Source organism: Grammomys surdaster, unplaced genomic scaffold (genome assembly GCF_004785775.1).
Source record: "Grammomys surdaster isolate TR1022 unplaced genomic scaffold, NIH_TR_1.0 66, whole genome shotgun sequence".
Lineage (NCBI taxonomy): Eukaryota > Metazoa > Chordata > Mammalia > Rodentia > Muridae > Grammomys > Grammomys surdaster.
Genome location: NW_021604568.1, coordinates 14,496,060 through 14,516,043, shown reverse-complemented (window position 1 = coordinate 14,516,043; position 19,984 = coordinate 14,496,060). Strand labels below are relative to the sequence as shown.

The window sequence follows — 19,984 nt, the reverse complement described above, 5'->3', positions numbered from 1 at the left end:
AGTACAGAAGGGTACAGGGACCAGAGCTGAACAGTTGTATTGTACATTGAGAGCTTTCTACATCTTGGGAAAACGTGGCACAGGTTGAAGCATGCAGCACGAGGACTGACATAAGAAAAGTAAAGAGAGAACTGCAGTCCAACGTGGTGTCAGGTAAACACCAAAGAAACAAATAGTAAGGGAGTCCCCCTTGTTCGGGGTCTGGGGACCTGAAAGGCTGTGCTGAGTCAGCATGAAGGATGGGCTTTCAAGGATGTTTGATGTTCCTGAAGTCTTTTATTGTTTGGAAAATGCAAATAATATACATCTACTATAAGTATACTGTAACACACAGACACACACAAACATACACACACACACACACACACACACCCTATAGTGCCCAGTAACTCCATCCCCAGAAACGCTCACTGATAAAATTTTAGTGTTTTTTTTTTCTTTTCCTCCATATACAGAAAAAAAATATAAAAATTGGAGCAAGGTGCTTTACAGATTTATCTTCTTGGTTCTTGCTGAACGAACCATAGGATTTTAAGGTATGAAGGACTGTTGACTAATTTCAACAGCTACATTGCAATAGGAGTGAGTCCACAATCTCTTTGGGTTGGTATCCTGTTGTTTGATTCCTTTACTACTCCATATCTGAGCACCGACACTTTAAAGTGTTTATGACATTGAGCTACCTTGTGAACACTCTAATTATTTATTTATATTATTGAACTGGAGTTATTAGACCAAAAAGAATGCATATAAAATTCTTAAATCTGTTTTATTTGTTTTTCACTTTTTTTCCCAAAGAGTTATAACAATGTATATGAACAAAAATCCTAGGAAGAAAGTCTGTTTCCCCGTATCCAAGTTAATGATGTCATTATTGCTTAAGAAGAAATATCCAGTTTGAATGGTTTGAAAAGAATGTCAACTTTATCCCCATAATAGCTAGCCTTGAGTGTTTAATAAATTACCCCTCCCTTCAGGATAGCTGCTTACAGAACAGTGTGAGTTTACAGATCTGTGGTATATAATTTGATATGGGTTCCATGGGGTCATTCTGAAGGTTTCACATGGGGCCAGTGGTGTCTGTGATGTGCTGTTATCAGCTAAGCTCTGCCCTGTAGACCTGGGACTGTACAATGATTCTCTCATCAGGCTAAGTCTGGGCTTCTCCACCCTGTGGGGGAGTGGTTCTGAATGTAACAAGAGAAGATAAACCCAGAACACAATATCTTTCATGTTTCTACTTGCAACACATTTGCTCTTATCTAACCGAGTACAGAAAGTCACCTGGTGTCTTAGTTAAGGGTATTGATTGTTGTGATCAAACGCCATGGCCGAGATGTTTTAAAAAATAAAACATTTAATCTAGGGCTTGCTTACAGTTTCAGAGGGTTAGTCTATCATTGCCTTATCAGGGGGTGTGGAGCGGGAAGGTTGGTGCTGGAGCAGTAGCTGAGACTTTTATTTACATTCTGATCATCATCATCGTCATCCTCCTCCTCCTCCTCCTCATCATCATCGGCAGCAGCAGCAGCAGGGGGGAGAGAGAGAATTAGATAGATAGATAGATAGATAGAGATAGATAGATAGATAGATAGATAGATAGATAGATAGATAGATAGATATTGGGCTTACACTGGGCTTTTGAATCCTCCAAGAACATCCCCAGTGACACACTTACTTCAACAATCCACACTTCCTGATCCTTCTAATCCTTCTCCAATAGTCCCACTCCCCGATGACTAAGTATTCAAATATAGGAGCCTATGGGTGACATTTTCATTCAAACCACCACCCCTCAGCAGACCGTGAAATCCCGAGAGCAATTCTCAGCTTCGTGGCAAGGGCCAATGTATGGGAACAGGGAAAGGATTTGTGGCTGCCGAGTTTGCCATCCAATACAAAGAACAGAGAGCAGAACAAGACCAAACAGCCAGTGAGCAGTTAATCGCCTCCAGACATTGTCTTTGCATTATGTGCCTGAACTCTGAGAGGCACAGCCCCTTCTTAGCCCGAGGAGACTGAGGTGGAGTCCAGCTAGTGATGCAGAGCTAATGAGGTATACATGGAGAACGTCTATGCATCGAATGGACAGAGTGCGATTGTGCAGGCTGGTGAACTGAGTCTGAAGCCTGTTAGGCGGGCTGTGGGAAAGGGTGGCCTGGAAATTCCACATGGTCCTCAGGGAGACTTTCCCCCTCTTCCGGTGAAGTCTAGTCTGGCTTTAAAATGTCTTCCTCACTTGGAATCCAATCAGGCATCCTCAAGTTATACAGGTTGATATCCATTCTAAAGTCAAAATGTCTTCTTCGCACTTGCTTGGCTCCCAGGTTAGACCACCTAGAACAACAGCCCAGCAAAGCAGCCAAACTGACAGAGAGAAGACCGTTTGAAGAGGGATGGGTTGGGATGCCAACAGTGAGCATGTGCTCTGTGTACGCGTGGTCCTGGGTTGAATCTCTAACACCCACTAAAAGCAACCACAGCAGAGCAACCAAACATGGCAAGGACCCAGGAGGAGTTTAGAGCAGGGCGAGGCTTAGAACGTTATGAAGTAGCAATGAAGTCGTGTTATGGTTGGGGTCATCACAACATGAAGAACTGTATTAAAGGGTCACAGCATTAGGAAGGCTGAGAACCACTGCACTAGCGTGTAAAAAAGGGTAAGGCAGAGACCTAGAAAGTGTTCTCAGAGGAGCCGACCCGACAATGTCCTGATCGCTCACTGACCTCCAGATTGGTAAAATAACTAACCTGTGTCGGTTTACAGCATTAAGTTTGTGTTAACTCGTGGGAATGGCAACGGACGAACACAGCCTTGCTCACAGCCTTGCACACAGCCTTGCACATGACCCTGCACACAGCCTTGCACATGACCCTGCACACAGCCTTGCACATGACCTTGCACACAGCCCTGCACACTGCCTTATACACACCCTTCCACACAGCCTTCCACACACCTTTGCACACAGCCTTGCACACACCCTTGCATACAGCCTTGCACACACAGCCTCGCACATGGTCTTTCACAAGCCTTTCATAAGCCTTGCACATAACCTTGTACACACCCTAGCACACAACCTTGTACATATCCTTGTACACAGCCTTGCACAAGCCTCCACACCCCCTTGCACACTCCTTGCACACTTCTTTGTACACACCTTTACACACAGCCTTCCACACATCTTTGCACACAGCCTTGTACAAACCTTGCACACATCCTTCACACACCCTTGTATACAGCCTTGTACACACAGCCTTGCACATGGCTTGCACACAACCTTTCACACAGCCTTCTACACATCCTTGCACACAGCCTTCCACACACAGCCTTGCACACACCCTTGCACATGGGCTTCAGTTCAATCACACCCATGTCAGTCACACCCATGTCAATCACACCCATGCCTGCCAATCACATTCTTGTCAATCACACCCCTGTCAATCACACCCCTGTCACCCTGTCAATCACACAGCTGTCAATCTCAATCACACACCTGTCAACCACACCCATGTCTGCTTTTGTTATCACATGGTCTTCTCACTGTGTCTCTCTTTCTACACCCTCTTTTAAGGATACTGCTTTTCCTGAATCCATGGCTGACGACATCAATGTGACCTGGTAGTATTTAACTCTGCAGTGGCTCTATTTTCTACCTTGCTCGCTGTAACATCCCCAACATCTAGAAGAACACCTCCTCTAAGCACTGTTGGATGGATGAGTACAAGAATAAGTGAATGGTAACAATACATGAGTGGCAGCAGCAGCTGGGACCGCATGGGGTTACCCTGGCCTCCTTGACTGGGTGCATGTCAGGCTCAGCACAGGTCTTGTCATCTTCAGCAGGAGCCTCTGAGAAGTACCTTGTACAGAACGGGGAGGGGCAGGGGAGCAAAAGATGTTTTAATATTTTTCCATCTGAACTCCAGGCCTTGCTGGTCTGGCCTGGGGTGGAGAAAACAAGTCCGAGGAGCTGAGTTACATTGAAGAAGTGGCTTGTGACACATGTAGAGACACAGGGACAGGAATAAGGGAAAGGAGAGGACTCCCAGGCTGCAGAGGCTGGGAAAGCCCAGTCCTGGAGACAGAAGCTAAACAGTGAGGCTAACACTGGAAAGTACGAGCCCACCCTAATTCATTCATTCATTCATTTATTGATTCATTCACTCACTTACTTAACACTCTTTTGACAGATAGCTATTAACCACATTCTGGTGTTCTGGATTCCCCTGGCTGAAATCTGTTTTCCTGAAGCTTTCCTCACAGTGGGAAGAACTATGGCAAATAAAGATAACCCAGGTTGGGCAAGAAGTGTGTGGTGAGGCTCTCACCAGAATCAGGGAGGGGCTTAAGGCTATGTGTAAGAGAGGAGGAGCTGTAGGTGGTGAGGGGGGCAGGTAATCCTGCATGAGGTACTGGGAAATGAGGAGATGCTCCCTCCCCCCTCAGAAGAGCACTCCAGGCTGAAGGACTTCCAGAACATGTCAGAATGCCAGGATGAGAGAACACTCAGAGCTTGAGAGAAACTGAGTCCCTGGGGCTGGAATTGAGAGAGGAGGGGGTCAGGAGGGCCGGCTGTGGTCAGTGTGGCTCCTGGCCAAAGTACAAGACTGACCAGTGCTTAGGTTGTGTGGGGGTTGGAGCCGGGTCAGCCAAGAGGAGCAAGAGAGCCAGTGGACTTTGGAGGGCCATGTGCATTAAACCTGGGCCTCTCATCACACCACGCATGAGGCCAGGCAGGCTAACAGGGAAGGAGTTTGGCCAGCACCATAGCTAGGGTGAGAAAAGCTGATTCAGCCCTGCACATAAGGAGTGAGGCCTCTTCCCACTGCGGCAGCTCGAGAGGGATCACGTGTGTGGAGCAGAGAGTTGGGCACTGAGGCACCACGGGCACAGATATACCTGGTGCACAGCAGGAAGCTCCAATGTTGAGTCTTGAAGGTGCAACCTCACCCCAAGGCTCGCTTGATGGGGTGGCAAGCTGTTCAGATGTCACCCTGCAGAAGAGAGACAAGTTTCAGTGCCTCCACTCTTGGCTCCTTTTCCTACCTTCGTTGCTAGTCCGTAATTGGGGAGACATTCATCTTCTGAGCAGACTCCAGCTTATGAGCAGTTATCAGGACACCCAGTAGCCTCCTGAGTCCAGGGCCCTGGTTTCCAGAAGGCCTTCCTGACCTATATGTGCCCAGGTTTGCAAAGAAGCTGTTCGTTTACTCAGCAGGCCCTGATCCTGCCTTGTTCCTGCTTGAGCCCTGAGTGGCTGCACTCTGTCACACGGTGTGCAAACTCTATCTGCCCCCCACTTCCCTCGGTGGCTACTGTTCAAGTCTTGTTTTCCCTTGTCTTATAACATGGCTACAGAAAATTGCTGGCCTCCCCCTTGCCCTAGCCCTTGCTTTTCTCAGGGGCTGTGCTGGAGGGACATTGTTTTCCTTGTCTTCCCTCCCATTAGGTAACTTCCATTCTACATATAGATCTTTCTTATCGTCTCCCTCCAGTTTTCCTGATGTCTGGGTTAGGCCAAGATTTTCCCTTCTGTGAACACTGGGACACTTGCCTGAGTTGCTAGTTTAAGATTTTTTTAACTGGATATTTTCTTTATACATTTCAAATGTTATCCCCTTTCCTGCTTCCCCCATGGAAACCCCCTATCCCATCTCCCCTCTTCTGCTTCTATTAGGGTGTTCCTCCACCCACCCACCCACCTACCCACCCACTCACTCCTGTCTCCCTGACCTCGAATTTTCTTACACTGGGGCATCGAGCCTTCACAGAACCAAGGGCCTCTTCTCCCATTGATGCCTGACAAGACCATCCTCTGCTACATATGCAGCTGGAGCCATGGGTCCCTCCATGTGTATTCTTTGGTTGGTGGTTTAATCCCTGGGAGCTACAGGGGTCTGGTTGGTTAATATTGGAGTTGCAAACTCCTTCAGCTCCTTCAGTCCTTTCTCTAACTCCTCCATTGGGGACCCCCTGCTCAGTCCTATGGTTGGCTGCGAGCATTCTCCTCTGTATTTGTTAGGCTCTGGCAGAGTTTCTCAGGAGACAGCTATATCAGGCTCCTGTCAGTATACACTTCTTGGCATTCGCTCATCGGGCCTTGCATTAGTCCCACTGTTCCAGAAGCTCTGAGTAAAAAGAAACTTTCCCTCCCTTCCCTTCCCTTCCCTTCCCTTCCCTTCCCTTCCCTTCCCTTCCCTTTCCTGGTATTGCTGTGTGGGATGGAGACAGAAGGGGAGGGGGAGTAGAAAAGGGACGAAGAAGGAGAAGGAGGGAGAGGACAAGAGAGAGAGAGAGAGACAGAGACAGAGACAGAGAGACAGAGAGAGAGACAGAGAGAGATATCAAGAAATAGCTACTGGATTTGCACAGAGGTTATCACCCCCACCAAAAATTAAGGGTGTCTTTCTGCTGGACAGCCTGCTGGACAGCCTACTGGACAGCCTTACAGCCCTGTGACAAGAGGCTGACATGAACGCTCCCCTTCCTGAAGCCATATTTGCTCAAACAGTTTCCCAGCTGCCTCTCCATCCAGGAACAAATAGCTCTCTATGCATAGTTCTGAGCCCTGGACTTGAGAATCCCCTAAAGAATGTTAAGGGGGTTTAGAATTTCTTAGTAGAAACTGCCCTGGTAGAAAAAAAATGGGAGGTGTCAACATTTTACTCTGGCCTTTTGAGTCTAAACAATCAAAGGCCTGTTTCTCAATAGAATTCCCATTCATTCACGCTCCCTTACTCCCCCGCCCCACACCCCCGCTCTCCTCTCTCTTCCCAAAGCCAGTTTCTCAGTTTCCTCCCAGCCCCCGAGAACAACTGCTCTACCCATGAATGTCATTTGTTTCACATGTAAGTAAGGATCCATTTGGAAGACACACACACACACTCTCACACACACACACACACACGCATGCACACACCACACAAAAAAAGCAGAGGAAGAAAATGAAAACATCAATCTAGACTTAAAACATTTGGAGACATTTTTTCAGACTTTTGCTTTTCATATATAAATATATATATATTTATGAAAGCTGAGAACACATCTGATATACTGTTGTTCTGTGACAACACACCACAAATAATTACCAGCTTAGAGAATACTGTTTGCTTATTTATTGAAAGGGAATGCATGCCTGTTACAGGTAAGAAGCAAAATAAAAGAATAAAACAGGTCGCATGGGAAAATCAATAAAAAGCACTAAAATTTGCGTTTTAGAGACAGAATTGTCTCTAAGTATGCACAAAGTATGAATTCGGTTGTTTCTGAAGATACATATTTAGTGAGGCGGTATACACATGTCATCCCAGTACTTAGGGGGTTACAGCAGAAATGTGTCTGAGGCTAGCCTAGGCCTCACATTGAACCACTGTCTTGAACAACAACAAAACACATGAGAGTGTGAATATGCAGACATGGAATTCTGTGTGCATACACATGCATTAAGAACTAGTAGTGCCCTAGAGGACGCCACTGCTGTCATTTTGTTAAATGGTCATGATGTGCCTGTCAAGCACCCTTCTAAGTATTTGTCTTTATGTCCACAGGTTAGCCCTGCTGTCTGCTTTGATCAGAGAAGCCTCTTTTTGCAGTCTGTGGTGGTTGCTGAGGGTTCCCAACTGGTCAAAGTGCTGAGAATAAGTACTGTTGAATGCTCAGCCTTCAATGGGACCTCTGTATAACACACACACACACACACACACACACACACACACACACACACACCCGTGCTGCCAATCCCTCAAGTCTCAGCACCAGGAGAGAGGGAAGAGGTGGGATGCTATGAAATGCCGCCTTTGGGCATGCCACGCCCAATTCATTCTGGAACTCTCAGCAGCTGTGCTTACCAGCACATGATTGGCACAATACACTGTCAGCATCCTCTCATGGACAGGGGAGGAACTCACGAGAGGCTAGCTCCTCTCTGGGGATCTACAAGCAAACAGTGGTTGCTGGGACAGGGGAGACTTTTTCTTCAGTGATGTAGCTACTGATAAGTTGCCCATGTTTCTTTAACCATAGTTGAACTTACTGGGTCACCAAGCAAAACACGCACACATAGGAAGGTAGAAGGAAGACTGGTTGGGATGGAATTGAGGAGGAGCAAGAGAAATGCCGTGGTTACTGAGCCCTTCCCTCTTCCCTGTGCTCTCTGAGCCTTGAAAGGTTGACAGCAAGGGTAGCAAGGATGTGTGTGTGTGTGTGTGTGTGTGTGTGTGAATGTGTTTGTGTGTATGTGCATATGTGCATGAGTGTGTGTGTACCTGTGTGTGCATATGTGCGTGAGTGTGTGTGTACGTGTGTGTACGTGTGTGTGTGAATGTGTTTGTGTGTGCGTGTATGTGCATATGTGCGTGAGTGTGTGTGTACCTGTGTGTGCATATGTGTATGTGCATGAGTGTGTGTGTACATGTGTGTGTGTGTGTGTGTGCTGGGGTTAAGGGTCTCCTAACAATGGCAATGGGAGTGTCTCTGACTCTTTCACCTGCTCTTGGAACCCTTTTTCTCCTATTGGGTTGCTGGGCCAGCCTTATATGAGGGTTTGTGCCTAGTCTTACGTGTCTTGTTATGATGTGTTTGGTTGATATCCCTGGGAGGCCTGCTCTTCTCTGAAGGCAAATGAAGGACTGGATCTTCGGAGAGGGGAGACGGGGAGAGGCACTGGGAGGAGTGGAGAGAGGGACACTACAGTTGAGGTGTATTGTATGAGAGATGAATAAATGTAAAGAAAAATAAATTTTAAAAAAGAAGGAGCAAGAGATAGTAAGAGAGAATATTAACACGAAAATGTCAAGGTATACCCACCATTGTGTATAGTTTATACGTGCTAAAAAAAAAAAAAACCCAAACAAACAAATAACACCAAAAAAAAAAATAAAAGGAAAAAAAAACCCTTTAAAAAAACCCCTCAGTTTAAGCTTCTAGTTTTAGAAAACTTAAAGCAGGGCTGCATGGTACATTCTCGGAGGCCATCGATGGCCTCTTATAGGATGACAGTAGAAACCTGTTGGGAGCCGACTCTTAGCCGAAAGTGGCTATCATCTTTACAGCCATCTCGAGCCATATACCCTGACAAGAGACTTGTTTCAACAGCCTGCAATAGCTGAGCACACTCTGATAAACATCTTGTTACACTGTTTAGTGCCCCCAGCTGCCAGGTGCTCCTGGTATCCATGGCTACAAGGCACGTGACATAGTGGCTTCAGTTGAGATTGTCCACGAGGGCAAGTCACGTGGTAAAGGGTATAAATACCCAGGATTTCCCTTCTATAGGGGAGTAGAGGAGTAGAGGAGTCGAGGAGGTAGAGGTAGAAAGTAGGAGGTAGTAAGTAGTAGGAAGTAGAGGAAGGAGAGAGAAAGTGAGAGGTGTCAGGAGACTGAAGGAGTGAGAATATAGTAAGAAGAGAGGAGAATAAAGAAGACTTGAAGAGACTCCACCAGACTCTGGCTTGTATCTATCTTTTGCGTCTCTCGCCCCTTTTTTCCCCTTCCTCCGTCCCCACTTTCTCTCTTGCTAGACCCTGACCTGCCGACCGGAGCAGCAGAACCGGCCGGCCTTTACAAAGTAACAGAACCTGACGGCCGTTACAAAAGAAACGGCAGTTACAAAAGTCCCCCTTTTTAAATTTGTTTTCAAAAGGGAAGGCTGGGAAAACTTACGGAAACCGTGCCTGCCTTAGGTTGGAACAAAGGACCCCAGCCTCCCTTTCCCGTCTCTGGATACTCAACAGAAAACCATCTGTATTTTATTAGAGAAGGAGTATGTGCTACATGCAGGTGCTGGTGACCCATGGGACCTATTTACTAATGTATTCCTTTGCCTACCTCCTCTTCAGAGCTCATAGAGTACAAAATATCACTCCCTTGCAGCAAGGGTGGCCATGAAGTCTGTCCTGGCTGGACGACTCCTGAAGACCCTTCCAGTATCAGGCTGAGTCTGCACTGTTTTTACGTAGGATGTGTAGTATCCCCGACCTCGCCACCGTGCAGGGAGTGCTAGGGTTGGAATGTGGTTTGTCCCCCTGAGATGTGTGAGCTAGAGGCTGCTCCTCAGTGCAGTTGTGCAGGGTGATGGGACCTTTGAGATGGGCTGAGTGCAAGGTGATTGGATCTCTGAGGTCTCAGGAGGGATGAATGATGGCCTCCAGTAGCTAGTTATTGAGAGCGCTTGAAAGTGAGCTTGGTCCCTGCGGTCCTTTTCAGAGTCTATGATGTGTTGTGATGCAGCTAGCACATCCTCACCAGACACTGAACCGATGGACCACCAGATCTTGAACTTGGACTCTCCCAAACTGTGGGTCAAACAAACTTCTTTTCTTCATACAGTATTTAGACTCAAGTATCTTGTCATGTCAACAGAAAATGTACTGATCCAATGGTTGTGTCACATCCCCAACTTGAGGACATAGTTTTGTGTATCACAGCATATTAGCTCGTGCTCAATAGATACTAGCAGGTTGACTTTAATTCTCTGATTTGTTTGTTGCAGAATTTTTAAAGATTTTGTAGATCATCATTTAGATGATCTTTGTAGGCTTTTAAAATTAGCATATATTCATTACACAAGATAATGGGTTTTAGTATGACATTTTCATACATGTGTATCATACACTTAAGTTATAATCACTGTCCTCTACCTTTCCTTCTGCGGCTTCTCTCCTTTGCCCAATGGTTCTCTTGCTGTTTTTATGTCATAGGTGTGTGTGTGTGTGTGTGTGTGTTTGTGTGCATGTGCACATGTGTCTTCTTTTGGTTGTGAACCTAGTCTTTAATGGCTGAGCCATCTCTCCAGCCTGTGTGTCTTCTTTTTAATGTGAATTCCCCATATGGGTGATCATCTGGCATTTGTCTTCCTGAATCTGGTTTATTTGATCTCTACCTCTACCCGTCTTTCTGTAAATGATATAATTTTATTTTTCTTTATAGCTAAGTAAGACTCCGCTATAAACTGTGCGTTTACGTTTCGTCTTGCATTCATTCACTGCTGAACATCTAACCTGTTTATGTAACTTGTCTATGTATGGTGCACACAGGCATGCCAGAGTCTCTGTGGTGTGGTAGATTCCTTCACATAGACTCTCAGAGGTGGTATCGCTGAATCCTATATCAGCAGTTTTCAGCTTTTGAAGGCCTCCTACTGGTCTCCTTTGTGGCTTCTCTAGTTCCTTTCCACTACAGTGTACCAGATTTGCTTTCCCTCTCCATCTTTATCAGCATTTGTTAGTATATTTTTCTCTTGGTGACTGTCATTCTGACTGCTTGAGACAGAGGTATCTCAATGTAGTTTTGATTTGCATTTCCTCGGTGGATGAGGGTTTTGAAAACACACACACACACACACACACACACACACACACACACACACGGAATCTGTGTCTTTTTTGAGAGCTTTTTGTTTAATTTGGCCATGTATTGATTGGATTTTAGCGTGTGATATTTTAAGTTCTTTATAGTATATATCCTATAGACATAAATCTCTTAACAGAACCCAGAGTACAAAATGTTTGTATTTCATAAACTTAAGCAGACCATTCAAAATGACAGCGTTACAGACTTTGATTCGAAAAGAATCTTCGGCCATCACTCACCACCCAGTTACTGTTGCTACAAACACATCTAACCTGGTGATGCCATGATTAAGTTTGGAAGGAAGCTTGTATTTGGAAAGATCTGGGGATGGTTAGTGAGGGAGCAGTGGTTTCGTTTTGTGTCTCCTGGAGACTTGGATTGCGCTGTGGCCGGTGGTACACTGTGCATCTTAGATCTTTACAAGTGAGAGGCCGATGCTCTTGCTTATCAGGATGGGCTGCGAGTCAGCAGGGAGCCTCATGGCCTGGCAAAGAGGAAAGAGGTCAGCACGGTTGCCCAATGAGCCCTAAGAACAAATCAATCCAGACTGTTTGTGGTTCCAAAAGCCAGCAGGAACTTGCCGTGCACTCCTCCTTATGTATGGTTGGGCAATAGTTGCGAATGATGACAGGGAACCTTGAATTATTCCTGTCCATGTTCAGCCACAGGGCAAGAGCCGATGGGTCAGGTGTCTTTAACCTCATGTCTTTCTCAGCTGGACTCACCTTTTTGCAGTCAGGATCAGAGTGATGTGGGAGTTGCTCAAGACATGAGTCTTGTTGGGTTTTGACTGGAGGAGGCCAGAAGGCCAGAAGTCAAAGTCTCTTGATGATTGTGGGAGCCTAATGGGCTTTGGACCTTATAGCCATCAGATAAGTCACTTGAGCAAGAGAGGAGTGAGGATAGCCAATGGTTGGGCTCTGGGAGGAGGTGGTCCCTGCAAGGAGTGGATAGTGGGCAAGTGGTCAGAAGGCATTAAGTGTGGATGGACAGACAGACACAGAGAAAAGACTGAGTCTTGTATCCTCCTTCATGCTTCTGATAATATGAAGTCAAAGGTCAATTCGATGGACCTTCCCTTTGTGGGAAGACCAGTTGAAACACTATACTTACTTTCAGTACTGAGGTGTCAGGACCACCTGCAGGGATGTAAAGTAGGGGCTATGTGGTTACCTAGGATCATCATCTGGGTATTCCTACATGAGAAGAACCTGAGAGGTTTCTGCACACTTGCTGTTACTGATGCAGAATCACCACAAGAGGAAGAGGACTTCCCACAGTGTGGCAGGGTTCACACTGTGCCTTGTAACAAACTGGGCCAAGGTCAGAGGGTTGGCACCCGGCCTGGTGAGTATTTCCTCACTGAATCCTCACTCCCGACCTCTGCATGCACGGCCTCCTTCTGGACCTGCCTTCAAGACACTAAGGACTCTCCTGAACACGGAAGAACACAACTGTCATTTATTAAGACTATGGTCAGTGTTCAGGTAGTACCAGCCTTCTCCCCCACCCACACAAACACTACACAAATTGCTTAGGAGAGAGAAGAGAGAAGGAGAAAAGAGAAAAGGGGAAGAGAGAAGAAGAGAGGAGAGAGAACTAGGAAAAAAACCAAACTAAAACCATCTTATATTTAGGAAACAACAGGAAACCCAAGCAGGATACTTGGCATGTCCTAAGTGACATTCTAAGCTGTGGAGCATAAGGATTTTGCTCATCTTATCTGTAAACCCACTGTGTAGCATGGAATCTAGCACACAGTAGGGCTCCAGTAAAAAGTTCTTCAGAAAAAAAATGAACAAGTACCACGTAAGCAGTGAGTGATCCTAAGAACACAGGCAGTCTGAGCCTGGCTCCTGACTCTTGGTCTCTGTGGCAGGCTTCCTCCCGGATGGCAGAGGTACTACAGTGGGCAGACAAAATTAACCGGTGCTTCCTGCTTAGAAGCTGACACCCTGGCGGAAGGCTAGGAACACACTAGGAGTCCTCATCATTTGATGAGTGATCCGTGAGTGATTCCCGATGGTCTGAAGGGGACTAGACTGCTCTGTAGCAAGCCCTTCAAACCCACTGCTCTCAAACAAGCTCTGGGAGTGATATCAGGCTGGTGGATGTCGTGCAGGGAGTTGGAGAGAAAGGGAGACCCCAGATGAATCTGGGTGACCCAGAACTCTTGAGTGTTCGAACCTTAGTCTGTAGCTTTCCAAGACTGTGCTTGCTAGTCACAGCCTCAAGAGTCTATTCTCTAGAAGCCAGTGGTTGTCAGGCAGGGCCATTATGAGAGCTTCATGGGTTGGAAAGATGTGTCAGTGGCTAAGAGCACTTGTCACTGCAGAAGACCTGGGTTTGAGCCTCAGCAGGCTATTGTTCACAATGGTCTGCAACTCCAGTGCCAGGATACACAGGATTCAGAGATACACATGTGAGCAGAACACTCATACACTTTAAAAAATGTAAAAAATGGTTATGAAGAACAAGAGGAAGAGGAAGATTTTTGCCAGTACTTTAGCTCTTCTGAAGTTGTGGGCAACTTTGAGCTATGTATGCTAAGGGAAATGGTTAACCTTACTGTGAAAACCAGCTCACACTGCCTTCCAGGATGGAAGCTAGCACCCATACAGCAGCTGCTGGTCCTCAAGGGACTTCCTCGACACTTCCTTGTCAGGCAGCCAAGCTGTCATCCACATGGGCCACTGGGGAATCCCTAACCAGGTGAAGTCATCTAAAATCAAGTGTCACTAACTGCGATGCTACTATCATACTATTAACTGTTTGTGATTGTTTGCATATAAACAAAGAGGAGATCCTGCAGGCTGGGGAATTTGGGGGTACCTACAGAATGTGTTTGCATATAAACAAGAGATTCTGCAGGCTGGGGAATTTGGGGTACCTACAGAATGTGTTTGCATATAAACAAGAGATTCTGCAGGCTGGGGAATTTGGGGTACCTACAGAATGTGTAACTTAACTGTAAAGAAACTCCTTGATCACCATTAGATTCCAGAAGGAATAGCTGTCCCCAAGTAACAAAGGCTCACCTATTTACTATTTTAAGGAGCTTGGCTTCCTGGTGCCAGAGTGGACTTCAGTACCAGGAAGCTGCATAGTTTACAGGAGGCTTTGATCTTCCTTATGAAGGGGCTGAGATAAGAGGGGAAGAGAGCACACAGGACACTGGCTTGGTGGGGGAGCAGGCAGCCTGCATCTGCCTCTCCCTACTTAGCCTGTCCTGTAGAAGAGAGAGGATGGACCATGCCTCCTGGGCAGTACCCAGGGTCAGGGAGCCTGCCCCACTTTCTGCTTGTGAAGAACAGAACAAACACCTATCCATCCTAGCAGAACAGAGCTCTGCCTTTTCTAGGGAGAAGAAAGAAAAGACTTTGGGTTCAGCTGTTCTTGCTCCTTGTGGAAAATGATTTAATTCTTTCTCTTTTTTTGGAAATGTAAAGGGCTGGGTTTTAGCTCTACATCAGCACGTTTAACGTTGAAGATTGCTCTCTATGTGTTTCAAATTGCTTGTATCTTTATTGCTACAGATTTCTCACTGGCTTTTTTCTCAGTTGTGAGCCATGGAAGCAGAACAAGATGGGGGTGGGTGGGACACAGGCAGACATCCCTACACGACCAACTTAACTTTATCTCTAGCACTAGGTCCAGGAGGATTTTTGAAACCATCTCTAGTCCTTCAAGTAGGTGCTCCAGAATGATTAGTCAGGTCTGTCATGAATGTCTGAGGAACAGTTAGGCCATCCATTATCATGACTGTTATAAATTGTGTAACCATAAGATTCCATGTTTCTGGGGCAAACATGAGCCAACTGAAGCCCTCTGACTCTCATAGTCCATCTCACTCTCATACAGTGTTATAGCTTCAGCTTCATAAAGTTTTATTGAGACACAGTCATGCTCACTCACGCTCAACTTTGGGTAGCCTTTTCATTGCATGGCAGAACTAAGAAAGACTGGGCCTATAAAATAGTTATCACTGTACTCTTTGCACCAACGTTTACCAACCCAGCACTTTATTATTTTTTGAAATTTATTATTTGAATTTCAATTGTGTGCATGTGTGTGTATGATGTGTACATGTGTGCAGGTACATGCAAAGGCTGGAGGAAGGCACCAGATCCCCCAGGACTCAGGTAGGTAGGACTAAGCCACCTGATGTGCGTTCTGGGATCAGAACTGCAGTCAGTGCAAGAGAGAGGCACCCTTAGCTCTGGAGCCCTCTCTTCAGCCTCAGCTTTGAAGTGGTGTAAAGAGCATCCATCCCTCTAAAGTCTCTGTGAAGGGAGAAGGAAGATGCTATAAGCCTCATCCTAAGAATAAAGAAAGTAGGTCCCTGTGGGATGTTCTCTGCTTGGAGCACTAGTTTTAACTATACAAGGCTGCCCAACTCTGTTTCAGGTAATATTTAAAATGGCTGTACCCAATTTGGCTTGTTTGGTGGGGCCGCCATGCTCCCGACTAGACAAGGCCTGAGGCCACCAGAGCAGCAGTGTATTCTCGCTGCTTCTCGCCTCTGACTGGCCAAATGCACTGGCCCTGGCACCCACAAGATGCCAGTGTGGGAGATGGCTCTGCCAATCTACCACATTGTCTCCACAACGCTTTGCAGATCCCAGACCATCTCGCCATCCACGCAGTACCAAGTAGAAATGAGACTTTAATGCTTGAAGATTATCCAAAGGCTTCATATGTTTGGTGATTTTGAATTAACAAGACGCCCACACAATTAGAGGTGTTACTCAATACCTAACCTAGATATACCAACTACCTTAGACTGCTAGAGATATGCGCACATCTGCTTCCATCTTCCTCTCTCTCCTCCGGTCCTACTCCTCCTAGCTCCTCCTCTTCCTTCTCCTCCCGACTCCTCACTCTGCCTACCTCTCATACAGCCCAATCAACGAGTATACAAAGTAGTGGGAGAAATATTCTGCTACACAAGCCACTGCTTCACTGGTCTTCAAAACAGAATGTTTGAGCCCAGGAGGATGATGCTACATGACAGTAAGCCCAGCACCCAGGAGCCAGAGGCAGGAGGATTGCTGTGAGCTTGAGTCCACCTAGTGCTACATAGTGAGACCCTGCCCAAAAAAACAAAAGACAAACCCAAATAGAGGATTCAAGTTTCCTGCAGAAGAATTTATTTAATTTGTTCTAATTAGGGCAAGACGTTCACACCAAATATTTAAAAGGGAAAATGGGGAGTTGAGAGAATTGGTTTTATGAGCAAGAAAGGGCACGGTAGATATCTGTGATGGGTGGGGTTCAGGTACAGTAAGCAGCCAATCTGCAGCAGTTTGGAGCTTCTGAGAGGCAGATACCAAAGAGAAGCCAACACTTCTCGTCCACTGTGGGAGCCACTTATGCAGTGACAAGGTGGAATGAACAGAAGAAGATGCACACAGATCACAGAGCAAGAGAGAGGCCAGTGAGCAGGGAGAGAGGAAGGAGAGGCCATGCAGGAGCAGCACCAGACCACAGTGCAATACGGTGTCTGCAAGAGTAGTGTGTATGTGCGTGTGTGTGTGTGTGCGTGCGTGCATGTACATACACATGAATGGCAAGGAAGGGCTGACTCTTTTCAGCCACTGAACAGGATTAGCCCTAGCAGAAGGCCATGGTGGACCCAACGGGGCAGTGCCAAGAGGCTACCAGTCATCTGTGCTCCTGCAGCAGGTGGTCTGAAGAGGGATCAGAGTGAAGGCCTCTTGTGACTTCTGTGGCACCCAGCATTTATTGCCTGTACATCCTAAACCAGGCTCTGAGCTAGGACTACAGAATACAGAGATATGAACGCCATGGTTCCTATCTCCAGGCAGCTTGTGCTCTAGCTGGGAGTGCCAAACATGCACACCACGTAGGCAAAGAGGTGACAGAGACACCAATAAAGAAGCATGGTGATGTTTCGGTCAGACAGCTGGAACAAGGTGTTCTAGGGATTAAAAGAAGGTACCCGAGAGAAAAGTATATTCTCATCTGGCACTAGGCTAGGCATGTGTATGGATGTTCTGCATCATCCAGGCATGTGTATGGGTGTTCTGCATCATCCAGGCATGTGTATGGATGTTCTGCATCATCCAGGCATGTGTATGGATGTTCTGCATCATCCAGGCATGTGTATGGGTGATCTGCATCATCCAGGCATGTGTATGGGTGTTCTGCATCATTCAAGGCTTTCTGGTGCCCATGAGTTGCCTTCACCCCTTTGGCTCTCATTGAATACCTCTTAAGCACCATTCTGAATCCCAAGTTAAATGATTTTTTTTATTGGCCAGCATCTGACTATAAACAAGCTCAGAGTATTGAAGAAGCTGTGGTTCTAATGAGTCACTCAGAGCAATCTACAGAACCGTGAGTGGCTTCTCGTGGGACTCCTCCCCTCCCCTCCCACTGCAACCTGGATGGAGTTTAGGGCCTTGAGCAGGCTCTGCTTGAAGCTCTTCTTTTGACTTTTCTAGATTATGAGGTAGACCTTCATAAGTTGCCCAAGCTGGCCTTGAACTCTCTCTGTAGCCCAGGTTAGCTTTAAACTTTCAGTCCTCCAGGGAAGCTAGTATTATAGGCATCTGCCAAGAGGCTTGGCTTCCTGGGGGAATTCTTAACAACTAAAATGCAGTTAAGCACAAAAAGTGGGTAAGCCAATCATTTAGCAACAGTGTATTTACCAAGCTCTCTCACACATGATGAGGTGGCATGTAGGGATGGAGTCTTTTATTCTCATGAATTATGAAAGAATAAAAAATAATGCATATACAAATATATAGAGAGAATAATATATCCTCCTGGGTCCCATCCCTCACATCAACAACACGTATCTTCTATGATAGATTTTGTTCCAGTTTTTGTTTCATGCACATCTCCCTTCTATTATTTTTGTGATATTTCCCAGACGCCCCCTTATTTCAATGGCGAATATTATGGTATGGATTTCTGAAGGATTAAGATGTTCTTTTCCTTTTAAAAGACATCCGTGATATTCCTATGGCATGGTTTACCCTCTTGGACCTCACACTGTCATCTATGCTGTAGAGGTTTTAGTTGTGGTTTACATAAAGTTCCCAGCCTTGTCCGGGCCTCCACTGAGTGTGATGCACGCGAGAAGCTGTAAAGCAGAATGGCCACAAATCAGAACTCTGAAGAAAGATCAATGTGAATCTCAGGCAGGAGGAACTAGACTGCCATCTGAGGTGCATCTGGGATGTATGATTTGCTGGGATCCTCTTTTCAGAAACAAAATTGATCAGTATCATTGTCTGTGTTCTTTACAGAATGTCCATGACACACTCAAATGCTTTATCTTAATATCCAGGGTCCTTTGGAGCCAAGAGTCCATGGTTCTCCCCTGTTAGTGTGTTTCAGAACAGATGCATGGTCTTGTAATCTCAGCACATGAGAAGCATCATCAGAATGATCTTGGATTCAAAAGCATCTCAGCTATGTAACTGTGTCCACAGAGATGAAGATATTCCAAAGAGATGCTTATCTATCTGTCCCCCAGACTACTGAAACAGCAGACCCCACCCCCAGGATAGAATTTCTTGGGACTCTTCTGCTGGGAGAAGGAGAAGGTTGAAGCTTATGCCAGCTGTGCATGGCTAAGCTGTCCTGCTTAATGTGAGGACCACCTCCGTCAGCACTTCTCTTGCAAAGAGATTTCAGGTTGTTAAAGCCATGTGAGGTCTCCTGCTGGACAAGATCTCTCCCTTATCTGACATTACATCTTTCTCTGAGGGAAACAGAACATACCTGGCTAAAGACACACACACACACACACACACACATTCACACACACACACTCACATACACTCACACTCACACACACACACTCACACACACACACACACATATATTTAGAGAGAGACAGAGACAGAGAGGCAGACAGAGACAGAGAGGCACACAGAGAGACACAGAGAAAGACAGAGACAGAGACACAGACAGAGAGATAGAGATAGATAGATAGATAGATAGATAGATAGATAGATAGATAGAGATAGAGACAGACAGACAGAGAGAGAGAGAGGTGCACAGAGAGGTGTTCTGAGAAGGATGAGTGTCTGTAGACCTAGGTGCTTACATTGTATATTAACATACAAATCATTATTTGTATCTTGATGGTTCTACAAGTCATTGAAAGAGGGATGGAAATGAGTGGCAGTTTGTAAGAGAGACAAAAAAATGAACTAAGAACCCTTGTGGGGCCAAAGAAGATGGATAACCAGGGAAAAGTTTCAGCCACACAATCCTGAAAGCCCAAGTTTGATCCCCAGAATCCATGTAAAAAGCCAGATGTGATGGAACTTATTTATAACCACAGCACACCCCCTGTGAGGTAGGAGTCAAGGACAGGAGAATCACCCAGAAGCTTGGGAGCTACCCAGCCTGGAGTATACGGCACATGGGGACTGACTCAGACAAGATATGGAAGTTGAGAACCAACTCCCCAAAGGATTTGACCTCTGACCTCCACATGTGTGCCATGGCAAGTGCATGAGCAAGCTCCCCTCCCCCCTCACAGAGAGAGACAGGTAGGAGGGAGAGATGGAGGGAGGGAGGGAGGAAAGGGAGGAAGGGAGAGAGAGAGAGAGAGAGAGAGAGAGAGAGAGAGAGAGAGAGAGAGAGAGAGAG

General features: G+C 46.2%; 1 protein-coding gene across 2 annotated transcripts in view; it reads left to right on the top strand.

The window, feature by feature from the left end:
• The window catches only part of Gpam (glycerol-3-phosphate acyltransferase, mitochondrial), a 97,018-nt gene that overhangs the window by 16,296 nt on the left and 60,738 nt on the right, over window positions 1-19,984 (top strand). The window contains exon 1 of one of the 2 annotated variants that reach the window (XM_028774664.1): window positions 3,651-3,738. The exons of the other annotated variant lie outside the window; for it this stretch is intronic. The gene's annotated coding sequence lies outside the window, so the exon portion shown is untranslated. Of the gene's footprint in view, window positions 1-3,650; window positions 3,739-19,984 lie in introns of those variants that run through there. 2 annotated transcript variants of the gene reach the window in all.